We start from the raw sequence: 21234 nt of genomic DNA, 5'->3' as shown, positions 1-21234 counted from the left end.
AGTGGACTGAAATACTCAGGTTCTGTGTGACGAACCACTTCTGCTTTTGAAGGACTTTTGAAGAGGGGTGAAAGTTTGTAGGTAGTTAAAATATTTTTATGTAAAAGCCGGCAATTGATAACTCTCTTTTGTCTTCATTTGTGGCCCTTTCCCACTAACACTGCTTGTTTTTTGCTCAACTCTACTCAGTTCGGGTGATTTTCCATGTCAATTGAGCAATTGAGTAACAACCCTAGTGGGTATCATGTAGTTAGGTGCAGAATCCAAAAAGTAAAATGATTTACACATGACACGAACTCAACACAATGCAAGAATGGATGTGTTGAACATTATGTTTAGTCTGTATATTGAGCTCTGTTGTCTCTCTCCTTAGTTTTTACTAATGGCGGTCAGATTTGGATGAAGTATGTTGTTGTAGATTTCTCTGAGGTTCTGTAATAGTCAGATTTTGGGGTGTTTTCACATCTGATAGTCCGGTAGACTCTGTTCGACTGGGACCAAGACTGCAACATTTGTTACATCTGGTGGAGTTCGCTTTAACCTGCACTGTGTCAAACGAACCAAATCCTTTGAGCAACATGGTACCTCGTTGGCTATGGTGGCACTGCACCATGAAACGCTGTAGGGAACAATACAGAAGACACTGAGTGCAACTTCCTTCTTCACGAAAAGCAAACAAAAATTTTGTAGCGTCAAATTTTAGCGGTTGTAGAATATTGTTTTCATCTTTGGCAAAATACCACAAGCCATTTCGAGCAAAAGTACCAGACGTGCATGTTAGCTTTGGTTGTATTTACCCAGAATGCCGTGCACCCATAGATCAGAGTTTGCTTTTTGGTCCAGATCATGGTTCGATTGAGCATTCACGCCTCTCCGAAGGAACCAGACTTTCTAGGCAAATGCAAATGTTTGATTAGTGTGAATGCACCCTAAAGTCAAGCCGAGTTTATTTATAATACATTTCATCAACAACGCACTTCAAATTGCTTTACATTATAAAACGCAACACTAGCATAACTTTTTAACAGAACCTCAGTTTAGAAAAAAATCCAAACCGTTTTTAAATATAACTGCAAAGAAATCACACCCTCCTACATTCACAGCCACATTCCAACATGTAGGTGGTTTTCAAACTGGAGTCTTCCAACATCCCCCTGCAAAAAAGCAAAAAAAAAAAAAAAAAAATCCCCTCAGAAGTGTCCAACACAACCAGAGCTCTTCGCACTGCCAGAGCGCAGACTGTTTGCAGTTTCCAGGAGCTCGGTGTCCTGTACTCTGCTGCCATATGGCAGCTATGTTAGCGCGCAGTGCAAACACAGCTGGCTGCCTCCCATGGTTGCACGGCTGAGCAGCAGTACAACTGAAAATACGGGGAATATATTTACCAGCAGTGCATTAATATGGCTGGGTTTCATGATTGCATTTGTCAGATGCGTTAGCGTTCAAGCTGGAGCCTGCTCTAAAGGCTCTGTTATGTTAAGATGATGATTGTTACCTTTCATATTGCACTGCTGCAGGCGGCTGATGGAGAGACACGCCGTCTAATTTAAAATCGGGATTAAAAGTATAATCATCTAACATTAAAAGGCGCTCGCTGTTATTCACACTTGAATCTGTTTCTCCGTGCGCAGTTGTGCGCTTCGTGTGCTATAATCTCTTAGTTCTCACATGGCCGGTTGATAAAAGCAATTTATGTGGTCGTCTGAAGCAGGGACACACTCAGACAGGGAGATAAAGAAGGGGGAAGACAGGGCAGGTACAGAACATTGCACATCATAAATAAAATGTCAGAAACACCGGTGCATGCTAGCCGGTGCTCAGGGTAGCATGAAATCTGCTCTCGTCCCCTCCTCTCTTATCTCCCCAGCCTGGCTCTGTGTTTATGCGAGTGCAAGCGTGTGCGGGGTAATTGAGGTGTGCGACCTTGCTGTGGGGCTGGCAGGTGTACGGCCTGGTGATGAAATGAATCTGGGGTTGGTGGGGGGCTCATACCCTGCCTCCATGTGCATAGATGTATGTTTTCTGGCATTCTGTTGTGGAAGAAAAATAGATGTGTGTGTGTGTGTGTGTGTGTGTGTGTGTGTGTGTGTGTGTGTGTGTGGGTGGGTGGAAGCACAGTGTTCTGCATGGGACTTGGAAATGAGATCATGTGCATGGATTGTCTGCGTGGGCGTATGTGTTATTGAGTAGCGAAGATGCTATATATCACTTTCTATACGCTGCAGAGAGCGCAGAATCTACTTTGCATGAAAATGCCGGGACGTTTTTAAACATCACTGTCAGATTGTGACCCCCTCCTCCCCCTCCGTCTCTGTAATTACCATCCAGTGAAGAGACAGACGCTGGAGACGACGGGGACATTCTGTCCATATATTATTTTCTATTACTGTCATTATGACTGAATGTCCTATATATCATGTTGAATCCTGACTGAAAAATGTTGACGAGTGTTGGTATATAGTGCCGCTGCTGGTGTTTTTCTGCGTGATCCAGAGCCATGAGGCAGCTTTGAGCTCGTAGTTGCCCGGTCGTCTTCATGATGCCATCCGTATGGGAGAGTGTGGAGTCACCCTTTTTTGACCGCTAAGAGTGGAAGTTAGTGGCTATAAAATTGGGCGATCTAGTCTTTGGATTTATTCCCGCCGTTACCTTGGCGTCTGTCCTGTTACCTAGCAACCAGGACACCCAAAACACAAGCTGGTAAAAATGAAACTTGAAATCTTTTAATTACTTATTCAGTCCTTACATTCATGACTTTTTAAAATACATTTATTGTTAAAAAAATAATAATAATTCAATCACTTCTATGGAAATGACTGTACTCTCTTTCACAGTTGGTGCATATTGAACGCCACAATTTATCAAGGTCTCGTTAAACTTTAGTGTTGACCGTTCCTTACGGCGTATCGCCTTAAATGATAGACAGTTCGCTTTCTGTCTGGTGTCTACTGAGCATGTCTGCCAGGTGGCATTGTTAGAAAATAATCGCTGCTTTTATCATCACCTGATAGGCTTATCGGTTTAAATGTCAGGAAGACTCGTAAATATCTCCTCTGCCTCCTCCGAAATCCGGGCTTCGCTCGCTGGTCTACATCATCGTAAATATTTCCTGAAAGTAGCTGCATTTGGAGGACTTTGCAATAAAAAAAGAAAAAAAAAAGAAAAGAAAATGTAGGCCCTGCTCTCTGCCTTTGAGTTCGAAGTATAGAAATTTGAATTTCTGACGTTTAGGTCTGGCAAATAATCTGCTTAATAGCCAGCCCATCAGGATGATGATTATTAAACCTACCAGTCTGTCTGCTTTAAGCTAAATATAATCTGTCGGTGTGTCACATTGGGGTTTTTTAAACGCAGTGCTCGCTGTGTGACTCGGTCATCCTCCTCTCTTGCAGCAGAATATAGCTGAGCAGCAGAATCCATAAGCTCTCCCACCCCTCCCCTCTTCCTCTCAGTAGCACACTGCATCTGTGTCATGTCACCGGGTTCGTGCGTCCCAGAGTAACCCCCCTCCTCTCCCTCTCTTACTAATTCAATCTCTCTCTCTCTCTCCCTCTCTCTCTCTGTCCTTGTGTGTCTGTGACTGTCATCCTCGATCTCTTCATCTTCGCTCCTCCACCTCATCCCCTTTCCTCTTCCCTCTTTGTCCAAAAGCAGATTTTCCCCCCCTCGTCTCTCTTTCATCCTTTCTTCCTCTATATTTAATGCGCGTCGCTTTCTTAGCATCTCTTCCTTCCTCTCACTCCATCATACAGCACCGGCACACATGCACATCAATGCATCGCTCTCTCATGAAGCATGCAGGAACATAAAACTGCCTGCGTGCATATATTAATAGATCCAAGCTTCTAAGCTGACGACTGCATGCATAATCTATCTGCACATACAGATCGTGAACAGTGCACTTAAGAAAGTGTGTGTGCGTGTGTGTGTGTGTTTTGGGGCCCCTCCAAGGCTCCTCCCTCAGGAGACAGGTGTGGACCAGATTGGGTTCCGCCTCATTTCCTCTGCCCTGCGCAGCTGGTCAAGGACACATTTACGCACACAAACACGAGCGCGTTGAGCTCATGCTCGCTCACACCTCGAGTAAAGACGACCTCAGAAGGATCAAATGCGACATTAGCATAAAGTAAGCGAATGTCTCGAGTGTTCAGGAGGCAGGCTGCTCACGGATTCCTGTGCAAGAGGATTACAGCTGTGATTACAAGATGATCGGGAGAGTCTTTCCATTGCAGCACAAATAGATTTGCAGCCTCAGTATAGCATTTCATAGGAAGAGCTGTAAGTTAGGTTGTGAAATTTGCACATCTCAGCTAAAATGAATGAAGTTTAAAAATAGTCTTCAGACGAATTTCAAGGAATTCTTTCAGTTTTGATTGTATCACATGGCAACTACTCTAGAAAAGCTGTTAGCATGTCTCCTCTGAACATCTTTTAGTTTGATTATGAGTAGCTTTATTTAAATGAGCTGTTAGCCTGACTCATATTTGATGTCACTTTAACTCTGATTTGCTTTCAGTTTGACTTAATTAGGTGTTGGACTCTAGTTATTAGCAAGCCAAGTTTGATCTTTGATTAGCTATTGCCTTTATTCCTGATGTTTTGCTGTTGCTTGCAGTCTTAGGAACTGTTAGTCGGACTCTGTGGAGGTTAGCGTTAACGTGGGTTTACAGTGGACCCCCGTATTCACAGTGGAACTACCAATGAATAGCTAGAATCTGCAAATATCTAGACCCCATCTTGAAAATGTTTACGCCTGCCTCTTTTAGTTGTTCAAACACTGAACTGTTATCTTGACTTGTAGCTGTTAGCTTTGTTCTGAGAAGCTGCTAGCATGACTGAGTCAAGTTTAACTTTGAGGAGCTGTTGGTGCTACTTGGATTATCTGTTAGCTTGAATTATTGCTATTAGCTTTATTTTGAGATGACTCAGTAGTTGCCAGCTTAACTCTGGTGTTACTTGGATTTACTATTAGCGTCACTTGCAGCTGTTGGCTGTATTCTTACTAACTGCTAGCTCGATACTGAAGAAGCATTGCCTCTTAATTAAATGTTAGCTTGATTTTTGATTGGATAGTAACTCTACTTTAGGTGATTGCTTCCTTTTCTATAAGTTAGCTTGACTTAAATGTTATCTTAAATCCTTCGCTCAAACCTCAGGTCACTCTGACTGATGTCTACGTGTAGAAAGCAAGAAGCCGAATATTTATAAATACTTCACTCAAGCAGACTATTAAAAAAAACAAAGCTAGCCACTGAAAGTCTCACTTTTATTTCTACAGGCAGTTAGCCAGCACATTAAGTGTAAATGTATGATTTAATTTCTTAATCTCCAGTGAGGTGTCCCAACATATGGAAACCTAAGGAAATAATTTTAAGCCTGCTTGCTCAGTGCAATATTTAATGATGTTATTAAAAGCTGTAATGTCTGTGTGTGCTTTGCTGCTGTGGCGCCTGGTCTTTCCAGGAAGTGCATGATCACAGACAGGCAGACGTCGCCTTTGGAGCGTGGACTGCAGAAAGAGACACAGGAGCTAAGAGGGGGAAGCACGTGCGACTCATGTATATATCATGTGACTGCGAGCTTACATGATGGTGAAAGTGATTGAGTGTTTGTCACGTTGTAAGTACAAATGTGCGCGTTTTACATGCGTGTGTGTGTGTGTGTGTGTGTGTGTGTGTGTGTGTGTGTGTGTGTGTGTGTGTGTGTGTGTGTGTGTGTGTGTGTGTGTGTGTGGTCTTTTCAGGATGGTGGGAGCCCCCATGTGGGGATCACATGTGCCTCAGTGAGATAAAGAGGTCTTTGTGAGCAGATGTAGGAGATGTGGCTCATGTCACACACATCCCCTTGTGCACACTTTGCATACTACGCCTCACATCACTTTTTCCTCACAAAACACGTTCATTGTTAAAAGGCTCAACACTTGCAAGTTATTTTCCACCTCTAGTCTTCTGCATTTAATAGGTATGAAGTCACTCCAGTTTAAATGGGGAACACAAACACAGCAGTGTTAAAAAAGACCTCAGCAAGTGTTTGTTTTTGTGTGACTGCTAAACGGCATTGTGCAACCAGATAGTACAGTTTAGCACCTCTGCTCAGGTATGTGGGCTTGGCAGGGCTTGCCTGACAACTCTACTCATGCATGCAAACTATGAATCCAAAGTATGAACCCAGAGACATCGGGTTCAAACTTTGTGCTGAATCTGTTCACACTCGTCTGACAACATAAAATTGGCAAAAACAAAAACATTAACTGCCCTTCCACTGACCATTTAATTGTGCAAACTGTAATTATGGAAATAAATTTGCTTAAGGGAAACGCATTGATTTGGAAAAACACTAGCTGTGGCTGAAATATGAATATACCATTGTTGCCATGATTTTTAATGACCTACTGCATGAACAAACTTATTCTCTTGTGATTTTAATTGCACCACTTACTTTACAGAAACTCCACATGTGCAACACTGCATTTTGTTAATATCGGAAAAGTTTTGTGCACATTTATATTTATATTTTTCTGGATCGAAATGGTTACAAACTACTTCTAACAGACCTGCACATACTCTGCAAAGACTGATGGATTTAGTGGAAAGAATGAGTACAGAAATTGGTAGAGATAGGACTTTTCACACTTCAAGAGAAGTATAAGTGCAGATCACCTGGGCTGGATTTACAAGAGAAATCTTGACGAAATTAAAACATTTCCACTTCCCCAAAATAAACCTCACATTTCAGTGTTCTGACCAACTGCACAATAGTTGCTGGACACCATGTGATAAAGTTTGACCCAAATAATGTGCCAAGAACAAGCTGTGAAAACTCACTAAACCAGGGCTGCATGAAAAAGATGACAGATTAATTCTCTCGCTGCCCTAAGAGAGAAGAAATGTTGCATTCTTTTGGAGTATGTATAGGTCTTTAGGCTTTAGGACTCCATCAAACCACAGTGAAACCCATTATCCACAAAGAGGAAAACCTGGAACGGTTATAAACCCTTCAAGGAGTGGTTGGCCTACCAAAATGACCTCCTGTCTCGACAACTCATCTATATATATGAAGTCACAAAAGAACCCAGAACAACATCTAATCCTAATTTCCTCTAAGTTCAGATTTCATGATTCAGTTAAAGAAAGAGAGACTGGGCAAAAGGGAGAGATCCAAAGTCGGAAGAACTGCTGGCATAAGAAACAAAGACTTGTCTCACATTTGCCAAAAAAAAAAGTCATATTGATTCCCGAGACTTTCAGGAAAATATGTAGACTGAATTTTCTTAAGGGTGTGTGAACTTTTACACCTGGCATTAAATTAGAACAGCATTTCAGAAAAAGATAAGATGATGAGCTTGACGGTCTGGGGCTGCTTTGCTTGTTGAGAACCCTGACAACATGCAGTCATTGATGAAACAATGAATTCTGCAGTTTTTGAACTTATGCTTAAGTGCAGTCGGTTTAAGGTCAAGACAATTAATCCGATTTGGCATCCTGTCTGACAGAAAATTGAAACGGATGATGTACGCAGGAATTCGTCTCTAGACTATGCAGCAATTGTCAGGAGTATGACAGGAAGTGAGACACGGTAACAAAGTGTAGCAGATCCGCTTTGGGGGAAAATACAAACTAAAAATCTATCGCTAGCAATAAAAGTAGTGTAGTGAGCCATAGTTGGAGCTAAGAAAAAATGAGTGAAATGTCAATCTTGTTTGAGCAGCCACCGATGGAGCGGTGTGTGTTTGTACTGGTGGGATATCTGGTACGTACTGTACTCTCTCGTAAATACTCAGTCGCTCCAATCCGGTGTTCCATAGAGGGGCCGACGAGTCATAGCCTGTACGTTAGGAAAAAAATCAGCGTGAAGAGTCGGATGCAAGCAATTTTTCCATACAAAAAAATTGGTATCTGCTTTTTAAAGATTGGTAATCTGTGATCAGCTAGAAAATTGGTGCACCTCTAACCCAAAGCAATCCAAAGTCCATCTCCATAACCCCATAATCTGTCAACATGTGTTTACAAGAAATCCTTCAGTTCAAAAGTGATGAGAGTTGGTTCTCCACGAGGCGCTATCACAGTCATCTGTCACGTTTGAGGAAAGTGTTGGTTTCCTCTCTTTCTAAAAAAGTGTTTATATTGTTGGGATGCCTTAGGGCTTGTTTCTTAGACTGCTTGTTCTTTTGAAACAGGCTCAGGCACAACCGATAATTGCACCAATCATGTTTTAAGCTGAAAATAAAATCAGCAGCTTGCACAGGGTTGTGTTTAGAGGTTGAAACTGTTTTTGTGTCATCAAAGTTTGTAATCGGCTCAAACAGAAGCAAAAAAAAAAAAAAAAGTCATCAATTGTCAGTGAGATTCCTGGAGTTTTGCGGCTGATTCTTATTCTGGTAAATTTCCAAAACACTCCATTTCCTCAACAGGTGGAAAGTAGAGGAAATCCCCTTGTGTTTGTGTGCTGAGCCATAAATATCTGGAATCAAGCGGTTTATTTCGACGTTTCTATTTTTCTGTGCTTTCTTGGGTTACGGGATCTTTTCAAAACAAAAGACTCGGAGGAGTTTGACGACTAAGGCAGGGTTTTATTTGGAGAGCTGACGTCACTGGTGTAGCTGCCCCGAATGCTTTCGACAGCTGTGAGGGATGCGCTCTGCTCAGCTGCTGCGTGAATACGTTTGTATGTGTTTATGTGTGGAAAAAGAGAAGGATCATCCAGGGTAAAAGGGTTATTTTCATAAAGCCCCTATTTAGGCACGCTTGCTTAAATCTCCCCTTTCTTCGCTTTCGCACATACAAGCGCGCTGTTCACAGCTCTTGATTCTGGCAGCAGCCACAGTCGGCCTGCTTTCATTAGTGTCTGTCTAGACGAGATTTATTACCAACTGCTCCTTCCTGTCCTTTCCACTTCCCCGTTTTCTGTCGTTTTGTCTCATTTCTGGCAATTTTCAGACGCTCTCCAGCCGCGCGTCGCAGGGCTTGACTCAGCCTCGTCTGTCACCCTCCCCCTCTTCACGTGGGTGTCATTTTTCTTTTTTTCCCTGCCTGTCCCCGACAAGGAAGTCTGTCTGTCTACCTCGTCTGTCACTTCATGCAGCCATCGGCTTCTCGCGTGTTCACGCGTGGGAGTCGGTGTGGGTGTTTTGGTTTTGCAAACTAGGCTTGGTTTTGACCATGACCTTTTGGTGAAGCCATGTGGCAGAAGTTCACCGAGCCAAACATCCTCAACCACAGCCAGCGCTGCTCTCCTCCGCGCTGTCTGTTCCTCTGCCAGCTCTGGCCGCCCAAATGCACGCATGTTTACAGGCAAGCTAGACGGAAAGCAGACTGTCGGCCTCTCTCGTGCGTGCACTCAAAAATAACACGGCCAACACCCAATTTAAAGCCAAATTCAAAGGGGCAGATCAGTTTTAAAGCATCTGAGCAATGAGTTCCTTTTGTCATCCAATGGCAATCTTGCAAAAGTGTGCAATTTACCCGAGTCTAAATCTCTTGCACACCTTCAGGACACGGTGTGACGGCATTCCTAAAGAGATTACACGTTTGCGAAACAAGTCCTCACACTTGATGAGCTCCCCAATGCCTGAAGCAACTCCTTCATATTTGCCTGGAAGCTGGTGAGCTCGGTGCTTCTGAAGGACTTGGAAAAACAAACAAGTAGAGACACAGAGGAGTAGATGGTGAATGCATTGGGGCTTATAGGAGGAAACCTCTGTGATATATTACCACCTCGTAGCAACCCGGTGTAAGTATGAAGCCTGTTGCCCCAACTTGAAGAGCCTTGCTGAATCAGGAGTGACTCAGGACTAGAGCAGCTCAAACATGGCTACCTTCCTCACGCCATGCAAGCTCACACATGCGAAACAATGCATGTCAATTAAGGTGTTCGTTTTATCTCTGCAGCAAGGTATTATTTACATTTGTGGTGAAAGAGATGTGGTTGGACACGGTGTTTGCTTATGCCACGTGCACAGGGCTACTGAGACCAATTTTGGAATCGGACAATGATTAAAAATGCAGCGATAATTATCCATAAAATCCATGTAAGCCAGTCGGTCTCGGTCGGAAAGTAAAAGGCTCTCATTCTAGCTCATGAATTAAATGTGATCAGCACGTCTAGAATGGATAAATCAAGAACCCAGAATATGTAAAGCCCTCCATACAACTACTCATATCCTGTTCTCAGAATATCTTGATCCTCAAGACTTTTAAGCAAATACTTAGTAGACTGATGAGACAAAAGTAGAGCTTTATGGCAAAAACCTAAGAGCTTTTGGGGGAAACATACCAACAGTCAAACATGGTGGTGGCAGTGTGATGGTTTGGTCATCAGTTCATAACCATAAACACAAGCCCACCTGGATTATGCAACGGGACAATAAGCTAAAGGAAACCAGTGGGTCTGGCTTTGAATCAACTCTAAGGAACCAAAATGAAGTGGCCTAGACAAAGTCTGAACCTAGTAGTAATGGTGATGCAGACTTTAAACAGGATATCCATGTGTGAAAACTAACTTTATAAAAGCAATGCTGAACAAATCCTGTCCCACAGCAGTCTAAAATGTTTCTTGCCAAGTGTCACAGACGCATTGAAAGTTGTTACCACAGAAGGCGGCAAAACTGGTTCTGAAGCCCTGTGTATGCTTTCGGGGTAAGACGTCTAGGTGTGTAGCGCTGTGATAAGTTGTTTCTGTCACAAAAGCAGTTAGGGGCGTTTTCTTGGGATGGTGGTTTACCAAGTGACCTGAAAGATTGTTTTCTTAAGGTGGATTTTCACCAGTCAACGCGGTTCTGAAGTGTTTAAAAAAAGACTTTGACCCAGCTCTTGAAGGGTTTCTCGCCTTACGGGTTTAATGTATGAAAGGAAGTCGAGGCCTCTAACCCACTAAAGGAGGTAGTGATGTAAAGGTGGTGATAGGAAAGGCTAAACTGGGTTTGCAGGTTGATGTTGTGATGTGATGGCGGTCAGATTGCCTCTTGACACACATTTTGTCTGAACTGTTGCCATTTCCTTCCAACCTACTTTCCTTTTGTACCCGTAAGCAAGCCAGTTTTCAAGTATGTGCTCATTTTTCTTGGTATTGTTTTGATGAATTGTAAGGATATGTTTCAGCTCTAGGAACTCTTCTGTGTCAAAAAAAAAGCCTCTTTGGTTTCTTTTTCATAAATGGCAAGAAGTAAAGTGAGGGGGGTGTACTAATTTGATTGTATTCTGGAGAATTACCACTAGAAGTCTCTAATACCTGCAAAGCCCTCTTTAAAATAGTAAAATCAACATTTGTTCCTTTGTTGTCTTTGCTTATCTGACATTGGGGTCGCAGGGTGAAATGTCTCCGTGTTAACCTGCTAAATATATTTCTCTTTAAAAAAAATATACATAAAAAAGTAATTAAAGTTTGACTCAATTTGAGCTCTTGATCAGTTTGGATTTTTGTCATAATAACCTTCTGTCTACTTTAAAAATCAAACCGCTGTTTATTGTTTTGGCGTCGGATCAGACGTAAAGACTTTGAGCTAAATCCTTATTCCTGGACTGTTTTTATCTTTATCTACTTTTACACAATGTTTGATTTTAGGTTGGATGGGAGCTAAATGCAACTCTTTGTCTGCATTTAGGAAATCTCGTCTGCTTTCGCCCTCTTATCTTCTTCAAGCCGCTTTTTTCATCTGAGTCTCGGCTTTTTCACTCCGACTTTGTCTCTTTGTTGCTCCGCCCTTCTGCCTCCCTTTTTGTGCTGGTTAATGTCAAAGGGAGATGCTCCCACTGGTTAACCTTTACAGACCAAAGATAAACACCACTTTCTGTATCTTGCTATCGCTCACTCTATCTATTGGTAAGGCACGCACACACACACACGCACACGCACACACACACACACACACACACACACTCTCGCATCTAATCTTAATCTGTTGCTATTTGAATGCAACTGCATGTGATTTACCGAGGCCGATTAATGTCAAACCTGCTGACATTTACTTGATGTGTCATAAAAGAAGATATTCTACCATAGCAACAAGCAACCCTCAACACACACTCATTTGAGTTTCTTTGTTTAAGGTAGCACCCACGTTCTTTCAAAAACACCTACGCACACGCACACAGCTGTGGCCCTTTCAGGGAGTTTGCTCTCTGACCCCTGGTTCAAAGGTTCGGGATCTTAGCCACCAGGCTGCAAGCTCGGCGAAGGCTGAGCCAGCTATTTCTGCCTCTTATTGACACAACTGTCGCGCACTCGGCACAAGCTGTTCTGTTCTCCGCTTCAGTAGGAAAGCATATGGAGGCCGCCGCTGCGTGGGCGTGCTTTATTGTGCAGCCCTGCAGGTAGAACATGAGAAGAAGTGGAAGAAAGACAGGAAAGGTAGAGTAGTGTAAAGATGCCCTGTGGGTTTGCTTGGCACGCAAAGGCGTCAGAAATGACCTGGAGCTTTGGAAGGAAACTGGAGGTTTGTTTGCATTCAGACATTAGAAATGAAAGTGATAGGAATGCACATTGAGTGGAGTTAATAGGGTTTCACCAACTCAAATCTAAGACTTTTTGAGGCCGTTATGAATTGAATTTAAGACCTGTGTCGCGACAGAAATACACAAAAGAAAATTGGATGTTATTTATACATACATGCAGAAAACTACCGAGGAACAAATTGTACTCCTTGTGAGATTAATTACAGATATTGTTGCAGTCTTACATCAGTCGAAGACATCAGTTACCATTCCTTCTTTTAATCGTTTTTCCTTTTTTGTCATCGCAGCTGCGTCGGTTGCTCTCCTTCCTCTAGTTCTTTTCCATTTCTTGTCCTTCTCGGCTGTATTTCCCTCCATGGTAAGGACTTTGTCGAAATGAAATTCGTAAGTAGGAAAGGCTGGCAGTTGACCACCGTGCTTAAAGTCCACTAAACCTCCGACTTCAGAGTTTGTGTCGCATGAAACGCTGCTCTTAGATCAGTGTTAGTTTTCTGGTGAGCCTTAGCAACGCCAGGAGATCAAAATTGTGACATTTCTGGGGTCTGTTTGTTGCTCTTGGCAGCAGCTTTGAACTTCTCACGCCGCATATGACTCTCTGCTGTCTTTACCCAGGTATGGCAAAGCTTTGTTTTGTTTTTTTGCAAATAATACACAAAGCATCATATGGGTTGGCAACAGAAGTGAGCCGGTGGCAAAGACGACCGTCATCCAAATGGCGGTAAATTTGCACTTAGCAATGAAAGACGCTAAATAGCCTGCTAAACCTCCGACTAGTTGGCAAGGGAATATTCGCAGCTAGTTGGAGTTTGCTGCTACTTTTGCCTCACCAAAAAGTCTTGAGAAAAAAACTACATAGAATATATGAGATTGACAGCACTGACAAAATTTAAGATTAACATGTTAAAGTTAAATTTCATTTATTTAAAGGTTTTAACTTTAGATAAATGGACATGAGACTTTTTAAGGACGTGCAGACTACTGCTTTTAGACAAAACATTGCATCAAAATCCCATGAATATCAGGATCCATTATTTTTGATGCACACAAAGATCGGTTTGAAGGCCATTACTAATATTTCTGATCATTTTTAGATTAGAGTCGCGTTCATTCAGGACAGGGTTTTTCCAGAATCCCGATGTGAATGCTCGTTATTTATAAAAGGAACAAGAGAGGTCTGACAATGGAAGACATGACAGCAGTTATACACAAATTATTAGAAAGGCACTATTTTTATCTAATTTGAATGTTTTAGTTTGCATCATAGTATGGGATGTAATGTTTATGGACCAATTTTGCTTGAAAACATGAGCAGTAAGAGTGTGTGTGTGTGTGTGTGTGTGTGTGTGTGTGTGTGTGTGTGTAGCCTTGTTTGCCTTAATGCTCTGGCACATTGCAGGTGCTGTGTGTGTGTGTGTTCTCAGGGTGTGTGTGGAGGTGTGTTCTGGGGGTGGAGCGTTACGCCAGTGTGCCACCTGTTCTCGGGCCCGCAGCCCAGCACTGACACGGTGACTCACTGACCAGGCGGCACACATGCAGATGGCCACAGCGCTGGGCCAGGCCGCTTGTTTGGCTGACCCACCGACACACGCTGTGGTTTCACGAGCCAACACCGACGACATACCAACAGCGCCATGACCACGTCAAGTCACACACGCATACAGATACACACCAGATGGCAAAGAATAAACTCTCGCACCGAACAACAACAGGACTTCTTCTATTTCACACTGCTGCCACGGCTTTCTGGCGTCATCTGTAGTATAACCTGGCTTCTGTGGGTTATCACACCTGACCTGTGTTCTTCTTTGTTTTGGTTTCAGGAGGTTGGAGGGTGTCATGGTGGCCCAAAGGTCCTGAGAGTAGAAGAGCAAGGACTTAACCTGCAATCACTTGGTAAGGCTCTTTTAGAGGACTCAAAGCCGTGTTAGTGTTGTGCACACATCCATCATTTGGTGAGCCACACTAGTGTCGTGTCAGGATGTAATAAGGAGGATCTTATTCTTATCAGGTTCTAAAAAGGTTTAAATCTAACATAACAAGAACAACAACACTTCTACTTTAGCAGAAAGCAACTGCAAATACACAGAAACGCTTTCTGTCAAACACAGTAGAGGAGGTATGATCATTTGGGCTCCAATCCATCTTTATTGCCACAACAAGACCAAACTGGCTGCTGAAGCTAGATCAACAGGACAATAATCCCAGAAAAGAATCAAATTTTTTCCATGGCTTAGTCAAAGTCCAGACCCCAACTTTATTGAAATGTCTCTGAACTGTCCTGGCAGAGACATGTGCATGAAAAGCATCTGAGTCAGGCGACTTGAATGAACTGGACCAACGGTGAAGAGAGGAGTGGTTGTGATTATGTGTTGAATGTTTATAAAGTCTGGTGAGAGTTGAAACAGCTGGCTAATGTTTTCTGCTAATTGTCCTCTTTAATTATTCCAAAACACAGCTCTACTTTTCTGTCCTCTCTACTGATCGAGGTTTTCTCCAGTTTAGACCTGTTGTGTGGTGAAAAAAATCAGTGTGTAGGTAAGAGAGGTAAAACCGGGTGAGAAGTGCGAAAATGAGTAAGAGAATAGTAGGAGTAAAAACAGCACATTATTCACACATACTCATTAGCTGAGAAGGTGGTGGGGTTGCAGAATCACAAGGTGTTAGCAGATTGCTATCTTTGCAGTCTCATTCATGCACAAAACAAACTCTTCTGCTAGTCTGAACTGTCCTGGCAGAGACATGTGCATGAAAAGCATCTGAGTCAGGCGATAAACATCCCAGGTCTTTGAAGTTCAAAGCTTTCACTGGAGGGAAGAAGGTGAACGACTTGCTTCATCATTCGGAGGTTTGCAGCGTCCGAGCAAAACAGCGTGATGACTCTGAGAAAATACTGTCATCTCCTCTCTTTTTCTTCATAATTACCTACCTATGTGCTATTTTTACTGCACATTTATAGCCTGACACAAAAGTAAGGTCAATATGGTGAAGATTTTATGCGATGGATGTCTTGATAGTAATGGAAATATTCATTACCGTGGACTCTGTTGGCGGATTTTTATGTGGAAAGTGATTCCAAATTATGTGCGGGAAATTCACGGATTTCTAAAATATCTAAAATACTCAAAAGAAAATGCAGCTTTGGAAGCTGAAATACTGGGAAGAGTTTGCAAATTCAGGAGCGCCATTAATTATCTCTGCCGCTGATTTGGCTGTGCCATTTTAAAAGCAGAGGTAAGGAAAAATGTATGGCTTCTGTGGTAGTGTGAAGTTTCCACTGTGTATTGATGCATATTAAGGTATATTTGTAGCATTTGAGGATTTCAGCTATGCGTGGGCAGCTATGATTCATCAAAATACTCAACCACCAGAAGAAATAAAATGAAGTTTCAGAAGTAACAAATGGTGATCTGCAATAATCCATTAGTGGAGAGCATCTTGGTCTCTCCATTCCTGACCCTAGGCAACTTACAACATGCCATGGTCGCAGTGTTTTTAAATCCACTCAGTGATTTGAAAACATAAAAAAATTCCAGATCAATAGTATATTTAAAGCATTTTTTTACCTCCCTTCTTTGTCCGCAGTGGTGTAACCAGAGTCCATTTCTCCAGATCATTCTTGGGATGTTTGAAAGATGATGATGTTATCCCTTTTAAAGTGTAACGGTTGATAATCTCACGTGTTTTATTAGGTATTAGCTCTTGTCTAAACATAAGATTGCTTTTCTGCCAGAGATAAACCAGATTCAGGCATAATATCCCGGTTTATATGACTAACGAACAGCAACACAATCCGCACTTCTTTTTTTTTTTTTTTTAGAGAGCTGAGTGTGGGACCTCAGAAATGTGGAGACATAGTTTTACATGCTAACGCAGTAACCTGCTGCACCACAACAGTTTTTTTGTGCTCCTACTTTTTCGAATGAGAAAGTCGTAAATTAGTCGGTCAGCATATGCAGTAATGCATTCCCTTGCAGAGCTCTGCACACTCGTTACTTTCCTGACTGTCTTGCATAACTTTGGGGAAAGTGAGTGTATTAAGCAGGACCTCTGTGCTTAGCTTATCGTAGCGCTGCAGTCAGGATTAGCTGCAGCTCGGCTCCCTGTTGGTGCCTCTCTCCCTGAACGAGGGCCTTAATTATCAGGGCCGCTGTGCTGCAGTCAGGCAGCTACATGTGGGTGTGCTGCAGCTCGTCTGACTGTCTGAGCGCCTGTGCGGCTCCGTCTCCTCGCAGAGGGAGCGTGGAGGTGATTATTATCGCGTCTGTCGGTCTCTCGGTGTACCCAGGATCTGACTCACGTTATGCCACATGCGCACACAAATATAATCCTACATATCGGAGGCCGAGAAGTACCATCTGTACCAGAAAAGGTCTCCTATGTCTGCAAGCACACAGAGATCCTCCCAGCCCTGTGAAGCTCTAGCATTCCTTCTTGCGCTGCTGTCTGGACCTCATCAGTGTTCGGTTTATTTTTTAAGCATGTGTGGATGGAATGAAGGGAATTTTTTAGGGCTTGTACCCATGAGAGAGCAGCTCTGTGCTGTATATTTGGAGTGTGAGAACTGGGTTGTCCTGGTCTCTGATCTCTGTAATTACAGTCCTTCCCTCTTCACACACACAAACATCTGCATGGTCTCTTTATACATATGAATGCGGAGCTGTTCGCCTCCCACTAAAGCTCGAAGGGCTTAAACACTTCACGTCCTTATTGTCTCTTCCTGTAACATACAGATATATATTTAGGACCCCCAGACAGACTGCAATGCCGTGGCTTCTCTTGTTGTGGGAAAAGGAAGGATGAGAATTTAATTTCCCAAGACTGTTATTATATACAAATATGGCACGTTAATGAAGGAAACAGCTGGAGGAAGCTGAGTGTGTATGTGTGTGGCACGTGAGGGTCCCACCCAGTCCCACATCAATCAGTGATCCTCTTCCTGTTCATATCAGAGAGCTCCAGTGACCTGAGGCAAGCTGGAAAAGTCTGGAATTTCAGATTCAGGGTTTTCTAGGTCTAAGTAATGCTCAAAGCAAAAATAATGTGTAGAAAATATATTTTCCAAATGTCTAAAAGAGCCATCCATCCTGACAACCATTCATCCATCCAACTGCCCTGAAAACCATCATTCATTCATCCCACCATCCATTATGAAAAATATTCATTCAATGAATGATCAGAATGCTAGATCTGCCATAAAAACCAACCATTCATCCATCCGTCCAGAAAACTGTTCATCCATCCATCCGCCCTGAAAACCAACTGTCTGTCCATCCATCCATCCATCCTGAAAAACGTCCATCTATCTGTCCGTCCATCCAACCATTCATAAGTCTTGAAAACCATCCATCCAGTCCAACATTTGTTCTCCATCTTCCCTCGTTACATATCTGTCTTGTCTCTAGTTATTGAGACAACAAAGCATATGTAAGCTGAGCTTTTGAGCTCACGTGCTAAAATGGTCTAAACAAGATTGGCAAACTGAAGCGTCAGTCTCCTCCTGACAAACCTGCAGCCTCCCTGTTTCTCAGTGCACTTTCTCCACTGCAAGCACACCGAGCAAAGTCACATACCAGAAATGCTTCAACAGCGCTCTTCATGAAAGATATGAAGCAATAATCTCATGACCTGCATAATAAAGAGACTGGTTGCTTACAACCAACAGCATGACTTGTTGGACGTGATTGCTTCAGACCAATGGATGAAAAGAACAAACCGTGGATGAATGGATAAAACAGGAGGCTGCAGATAACATCGCCTAGAAACATAATGAACTAGTTTACAGCTCTACGGTGGATAATTACGGCAGGGAACAATTCATGCCATAATTGCTTCCAGATGAGGCGATAAAATATCCTCGCAGCTGACTTATAATATACATACCAATCATTATAACATTATGGTTGCAGCTGGATGCATTTATTATACATCTGGAACTTTATAACCCAATTTTCACAAACCGCATATTGCCGTATAGCTCTAACACAGGCCTTTTTTCTTCTCTTTTAATTTTAGAAATATACGCAGCTGCTGTTTTATTGACCCTCGCTCTAATCCTCTGTGTTTAGACTATCTCTCCCAAAGATGACTGCACTGAAAGCTCACCACTAGATCCATCTTGGTAGAACATACAGTACAAACCGTATAGATGTTTCATCCGCCAGGCACACGGAAACAAGCCGAGTCATCTGAACATGAACTTTGAGAGGCTGTGGATTTGATTGCATCACTGCCTTGTGTTGAGCCAGAGATGTTTCATAATACATTGCTTATTTATTGTTTGCTTGCTTTTTTTTTTTTAGCTCAGTTCTGGTCATAAATAAACTGTGTCTGTGTGTGTGTGTGTGTCTGTACTCTACCCTGAAGTCATCGCCTCAGCATCATCCATGACACACTTCCACCATTCCTGTGGAGACTAATTTTGCCTGCTGTTCTGCTGGCTTGCTAAATATAACCTCAACAAGAGCGCGTGTTTGGGTGTGTGATGCGTTCTGACGGTCGGACCACCGTGCTGCATTGGCAATATCACAGAGTCCTGGATGGTTTCTTTGGCGTGGAAAAGCTGGAACAAATGTTTCCGGTCCCAGAAAGAGAGAGGGACTCTGTTTTTACTAAAGGCTTGTTTATGGTGAACAATTTTTATTCTTCTGTCTGTATCGCTATGTTGTCATCTATATGTGATTTGGCTTTGAGAAACTAAATGTACTTGCTGTGTACGATGTATATGCAACCGTTATACAATTCAATGTGAAGTTATTTCAATTACTTGATAGCCAATTCAAAAAAAGGATATAAACTTATATTTAATACTCATTAACTAATCTTTAGAAGGAGTTGTAACAGAAAGGAGATTAAAATAATCTTAGCTCATTGTACTGTAGGATGTATTTGACAAATAACATTTCATTAAGAATTTAAAACAATAGATATGTATTCATTGCTGTCTGGTTAAAGACTGCAGTAAATCATGCTTAGTTCCAGTTTATAGTTTAATTTCTGAAGAACGAGCAGAACGATGCTAACGTGTACCAAGGTTTCAGCTGCTGAAACACGAGTGCTGAAATTGATGAGCTGTATTATTATTAAATCAGCTTTGCTATGTCTAGAACCAAAATCACAAACTATGAAATGCAATGAAAAAAAAATATTTTGTTTAGTTGGTGATGAATAACAATAACAATAGTAGTAATTTCTGATGACTCACAGTAGTAGTTTCACTGCAGCATCCTGACTTGTCCTGACATGCAGTTTATGGGCTTGTTGCAACAGTTTTCTGATGTTGGCTGAAATGTGTTCAGAGATAAGTCAGGTGATCAAATAAGATATGTTTAATATACCCGTTTTTTAAAATCTAATGTTCAGAATCCTGAACGTGTAAAGAAAGCTGTTTTCAGTTTTGTAAAATATTTACTGATTGGTCTTGTTGCAATTAGATTTTGAAAGCTTGACACATTGTGAATGCTGTGTTGACGTAATCTGTGTCCCTTTTAAGTAGAGGAATAGTTTACTAAAAAGCACATGAAAGTCGATATTAATAAATGCATAACAAAAAAAAAGTAAGTTCAATGATAATCTTGATTGTTATCAGTGGTGGGCACATTTCCGCTAATCAGCCTATATGCTAATTGCTGAGCTAAGTTGTTTTTTTTTTTTTTTTGCTAACTTTGGTACACTTAGATTCTGCAAAATTAATGTAAATTTGCAATGACAAACTTGGTTCTTTTGAGGCCGATATACTGTGTTGTTGCACATGTTACGTTATTGACACATAGTGGCTATCAACATAGTTGCTTTAGCATTAGCTTCTACTGAATACGTTTTTAGTGTTAGCTTAGTGGAACAGCTAGATGCATTCCTGGTGGATGGATGGATGGATTGATTGATTGTACATGTGGGTAAGTAGATTTTTTTAAAGTACCAGCATGAAACTTAACTTTGCTTCAATGCTTAACTTTATGGTTAATGACTGAATAGTAAAAAAAAATAGCAAAAGCTACATCTAAGAATCTGCTTAGATGTGCTCTCTGGTATTGGTACCAGAGAGCACAGCAAACATTTAGACATCTAGTGCAGTGCATGCCTTGATGTACGTGGGCTGTCTGAGCAGCTGAAGGAGGAATCAACACCCAGTTGGTCATAATGTTATGCTTTATTTATCGATGCTACCTCAAACATGGATTAAGTGAGCTGAACAAATAATAGTGTCAATAGCAGTAGTATTCCTAACAATAGATATTTTTCCCCCAGTGGTCTATTAATAGTAGACTACATAGACTCGTGCTGTCACGGTCTTCCTGGTCCAAAAATAGACCGAGTCGAGGCACGGAAACACAAAACTGGGCTCTCCTGGAGTCCGGCGCTCGGTCACGACTCGGGTGTGGAAGCGTGGAGGTGATTAAAGCTTGTGGAGGACGAGGCGGAAGAGCAGCTCCGGTACCACCGGCTGCGGGGCTCCGTGACAGCTCGCGCTCTCAGGGAATTCCGGTGGCCACGCGCGATGACGTGTGAGCGTTTCTCTTTAAAGCTGCGCTGCGTCCGTGTGGTGGGGGAACAGAGCAGAGCAGAGAGAGGACAGAAGCTCGACGACAGCCGCTGAACAGAGACGGAACGGACTATAATTTAAAATAAAAAAGGAAAATAAAGCGTGGAGGCAGCTTTCTGGAACAGTTTGGCCGCCCTGTGGTTCCCGTTTCTGGGCTGTTTGGAGAAGGAAGCCGCTGATATAAGAGGATTGTAGCGCAGAGCTCTCTTCCAGCCGGCTGCTGACTCGGAGCTGCTCTAACTTGGG

General features: G+C 42.3%; 1 long non-coding RNA gene across 3 annotated transcripts in view; it reads left to right on the top strand.

Annotated features, from left to right (window-relative positions):
- The window catches only part of LOC106905779 (uncharacterized), an 80277-nt gene extending 59189 nt beyond the window's left edge, over window positions 1–21088 (top strand). For all 3 annotated transcript variants that reach the window (XR_015766049.1, XR_015766047.1, XR_015766048.1), the window contains 2 exons: window positions 14270–14342; window positions 18515–21088. This is a non-coding gene — a long non-coding RNA (uncharacterized LOC106905779). The remainder of the gene's footprint in view (window positions 1–14269; window positions 14343–18514) is intronic.
- The last annotated feature ends 146 nt before the right edge of the window (window positions 21089–21234 follow it).

This window comes from Poecilia mexicana, unplaced genomic scaffold, assembly GCF_051168715.1.
Source record: "Poecilia mexicana isolate PSO_F unplaced genomic scaffold, ASM5116871v1 scaffold_18, whole genome shotgun sequence".
In the NCBI taxonomy this organism is placed as follows: domain Eukaryota; kingdom Metazoa; phylum Chordata; class Actinopteri; order Cyprinodontiformes; family Poeciliidae; genus Poecilia; species Poecilia mexicana.
Note: the sequence above shows the minus strand (reverse complement) of the source record. Positions and strands in the feature narration are given on the sequence as shown.